The following is a 4,714-nucleotide window of genomic DNA, read 5'->3' on the forward strand; positions in this document are numbered from 1 at the left end:
AGGTAGACAATAAGAGGCATCTGGAAGGGGGAAAGGTTGAGGGGAAAGGTTGAGGAGGGAATTCCAGTAGGGCCTAGCTAGCTGAAAGCATGGCCACCAATGGTGGCGCAATGAAAGTGGGGATAAGCAAGAAGCTATAATGGGGGATGAGTGCAGAGAACTCAGATCTTTGAAGGGCAGGCGGAGGTTACAGATAGAGGGAGTGATGAGACCTTGGAGGTATTATGGGCCAGGGTTTAGAGAACCCCAAAGTGTATCATGGAGTTCACCTGACCCATAACTTTTAATAGATTTTGGATATAGGGAGCACAAGGGCCCACTCTACAGGTGTGATGCAACAGAGATCTAAAATACTTTTAAAACAAAACAATGTTTATTTTAGAATCCAGTTAACATTTTATAAACACACAGTAAACATTTTAGCAACTATCAACTCAAATACTTCCCCCAAAGAATACAGTACTCAATAAGTAACCCTTAATGTTTCCTAGCAACATCCATTAGACAAATACTCTCTTCAACAAAGACAGCAGGTTGAAATTCTCTACTGAGTACAGTTATCACTTTTAATTACAAAAGCTCAAAATTACACCTTGGTTGGCTGGATGCAGCTCCAACTCTGAAGACGAAACCAAACACACCCTGTAGCTGCCAACGCAAAAACAAAAGTAAAAACAGACAGACAGCCCAGCTCCACCCACACTCTGACATTACTGCAGCTATTTGATAAACACCCATTTCTTAAAGGTACACCAAGACATCTATTTGATAAACACCCATTCCTTAAAGGTACTCTCACATGACAGAGGGAACTGAAAACGTGGCAAAGAATTCACAAGTGGTATACTACAGGTTTCTGAGGAAAGCTCCAACTGCTCCACACACAATGAATTACTCTGACCTGTAATGGCTGTTATTAAAATACTCAAATTGGCATCATTTTGCACACAGCCAGATCCCAGAATTAGTAATGAAAGTAGTAACATGTTCACCAGCTTTTTAATTGCACCAAAGTTTTAGCCTTCATTGCGCACTGATATTGCAAATTTATTTTGAACTTCATATTCATAAATGAGAGTCCGATCAAAGTGAGCCGGCATCACAGATAACGCTTCCAACACATACTCGAGCCAGGTTCCTGCATAAATTGCTTTTACGGACAGATTTTATTTTGTATTTATATTTTGAGACTACAACTTCCCATGATATGAATGCATGTTAACGTGCTAGTTACCCATGTCAGCTTGGCTCAGTTAGATGCAATCTCACATACGAGTCTGAATTTTAATTTCACGCAGGAAATTGAGTGGATAATCGGGACTGTCGTGCTGAAGGAGTGCTGCATGATTGGTGTTCTTTGGAACTCATCCTAAAGTTCATTCTGCCTGTGCCACTGGGTGGCAAACATGGCCCAGCTGATCCCTGGTAACTGTCCCGGGCATTACCATCAATGCCTCCTTCAACCAATTGTCACAACCACATAAAAGACTTAAAGTGGTTCACGAGCTGAGAACTCGTGTGTGTATTTCATCCCTTTTAAATTTATGAATGGTTCAATTTAAAAATAACCCAGCATTAGTCTTAAACAAGATGGAGATCAGTTTATTACAAAATGCTACTGCTATAAGTTACTGAGCTAAAGGTGATAGTTATTTGCTAAAATACAGATATAATGTTTAAAAGCAAATCAAGATGAAACATTACAAAAAAATGACATTTAAAGTCAGCCTGTGGAGATAGCAATGTCGGCCCTCAATGCTTGTGTTTCTTCAAAGTGAAGAAGTTGAAATTTGAGGTTAAACTTATGAGCTACGATGACTTCTGCAGTCGACATTTTGGAGATTTTGTGGGCTCGGTAGGTCAGCAGGTTTTTGCGGGAGAAAGAAGGCTTCCTATTTCACAGGAGATCAAGATGTGGAATCAGTCCGGATACAAACAGCAAGCAAAGGGAAGAAGTCGCTGGTGGGAAGTCCCCAAACAGGAGTTCTGCAGAGGGGCACAGTATAAACAAAGAAATATTGGAGGCTTGCAAGTAAGGTACGATAATAATCACGGGAGATTTTAATAGGCATGTAGACTGGATTTATTAAATTAGCAAGGGTAGACGTGAGGGGGGAAAGTTCATTGAATGTATTACAGTCTATTTCTTGGGGCAATATATTGTGGTTTTGGGCACGATTAGCCAGGTGTTTCTCGGCATCTGCAGCGCTAAGAAAGATCTCACTATTCAACGCACTTTGCCCTTTTCTTCCCTCAGCGAGGAACGCTCCATTGAGGCCGCACTTCAGTCATTTCCTGCACTGGCAAAGGGCGCCATTTTGAAAGGCAGCCCTGATCTTTCAACCCACCTCAGTGCCCCACCGCAGCCTTGGGACCCCCCACATCACCCAAAATACCTTTTCTGGGGTCCTTTCCCCCTCAACCCACCTCTTATGGGTATGGCAGCCCTGGGCCCAACCTCTGGCTTGGCAAAACTGGTACTCGGGCACCGCCAGCCTGGCACCACTGTGGCACTGCCAGGGTGCCTAGGTGGCTGTGCCAGGGTGCCATGTTGGTAGTGACAAGATGCCAAGGAGTCCCAGGCTGCCACCCTGCCCTGTTCCCGACCACCCGGTGGTCTCCAATCGCTTGGCAGTCAGTCCCAGGTGCAGATACAACATGTTTGTGGACCAGTACTAAATAATGCCCTGGCGAGGTCTCCCAGACATGCTTGGTGAATTCCAGGCCCCGGGAGAATCTGGCGAATAAATATTTAAATGAGCCTAATCACTTATTTAAATATGATGATCTGGATCTCACCAGTGCAGCGAGATCCAGTTTGTGACATCTCGCGAGGTTCAATTGAATCTCACACGACGTCACCAGTGTCATGAATCTCACAGGATTCAATGTTCTCGCTGCGACACCAAGTTGGGTGCAACAAGGCTGTTAAATCGCACCCCATTTATCATCAAAAGCTGGACCATCTGCCCTTAAAATCATCAAATATGATGCTAAGAATGTTCAATGAAGAGGTCGTACCATTAAAAGGATGTATTATGGTGAAAGTAGAAGCAAATGAGCAGACAGCAAAGTTGCCTCTTTTTGTTGTCTGTAGAAACTTTCCTGCTGCATTTGGCAGAGCGTAGTTGGCTAAGATTAGGCTTAACTGTAAAACAGTCAATCAATTAGTAGATTCAAAGACCAACAACTTGTAACAACTTCTGAAGAAGTAAGGGAAGGTGTTCAAAGTTTTGTTAGGCTCAATGATACCCAAACATCTCAAAGCTAGAACCATACCATACACCATCAGACCAAAAGTTGAAGAAGAACTGGTAGCACTAGTACGAATAGGAGTCATTGACCCTGTTGCTACAAGTGATTGGGTGACACCAATCATTCCTGTATTAAAACGAGATAGCTCAATGAGTATTTGTGAATATTTTAAAACTACTATTAACTCAGTTTTTTGCGTAGATCATTGTCCATTGCCACTGATTGAAGGGCAGCAATTCAGTCAAATGTGATCTGGTCTGCAGATGAATGTGGCTGACGAATCACAGTCACTACTCACCATCATAATGCACAAAGGTCTGTTTTGTTACAGAAGAGTTCTGTTTAGAATAACATCTGCACCTGCTCTTTTTAAAAGAGCCATGGATCAAATTGGGTTGCATGTAAACTCATCAATGTATGAGTGAACAGGCACATTTGGAGAATTTGGAAGCTCCCCTGAAGCAGTTACAGAGCCACAACCTGAGAGTTGAAAGGTAAAAGGGTGAATTTTTTTAAGTCATCCTTAAATTACCTTGGTCATATTATCGACAAAGATAGTTTCCACAAAGAGCCAAAGATGCGTACTGCGCCCCGGGGGGAAGGTCAGTCAGTCGGTCGGTGGGTGGGAGCGGAGGAGGCCCATGATGTGGTACAAGATCCTGCTGGGCCTCTACATCATGGCCGGCTGCCTGACGGTGCCCGGACTCGCCACCATCTACATTCACAGGAGGACAAATGGCGGCAAGGAGCAACGGACTGCTCGTTTACCTTATCATTGGTCCCTCCTGGATCGAGACAGAAGAGTGTCTGGTTGCAAAACCTATTACAAATCAAAGGGGTTAGAAAACATTGACTGATGGACTTTTCACCTTAAACTACGGGACCCACGAACCTGCAAGGGAATGGTCGCTAACGCCTGAACTTTACTCTTTGTTCCATGAAGTAACTTAGAATAAATTAGAATAATAATATGGAAAATAAAAGTGTGAACCAATTTAAAAAAAGGGGCAGCACGGTAGCATAGTGGTTAGCACAATTGCTTCAGAGCTCCAGGGTCCCAGGTTCGATTCCCGGCTTGGGTCACTGTCTGTGCGGAGTCTGCACGTTCTCCCCGTGTGTGCGGCGTGGGTTTTGTCCGGTTGCTCCGGTTTCCTCCCACAGTCCAAAGATGTGCAGGTTAGGTGGATTGGCCATGCTAAATTGCCCTTAGTGTCCAAAGTTGCCCTTAGTGTTGGGTGGGGTTACTGGGTTATGGGGATAGGGTGGAGGTGTGGGCTTGGGTAGGGTGCTCTTTCAAAGAGCCGGTGCAGACTCGATGGGCCGAATGGCCTCCTTCTGCACTGTAAATTCTATGAAACCTATGAAAATGTCAGCAATTTTAGAAGCACTACATTCTCAAAATGTGACACACTGAAGTTAGTTTTTAGGATTGATAAATTATTATGATAAATATGTAAAC

At 43.8% G+C, this 4,714-nt stretch overlaps 1 pseudogene; it reads left to right on the forward strand.

Moving 5' to 3' along the window:
* The first annotated feature begins 3,896 nt into the window (after positions 1–3,896).
* Positions 3,897–4,259, forward strand: LOC140429981 (NADH dehydrogenase [ubiquinone] 1 alpha subcomplex subunit 1 pseudogene; annotated as a pseudogene).
* Positions 4,260–4,714: the final 455 nt, after the last annotated feature.

The sequence above is a fragment of the Scyliorhinus torazame genome, chromosome 9 (genome assembly GCF_047496885.1).
Source record: "Scyliorhinus torazame isolate Kashiwa2021f chromosome 9, sScyTor2.1, whole genome shotgun sequence".
NCBI classification, from domain to species: Eukaryota; Metazoa; Chordata; class Chondrichthyes; order Carcharhiniformes; family Scyliorhinidae; genus Scyliorhinus; species Scyliorhinus torazame.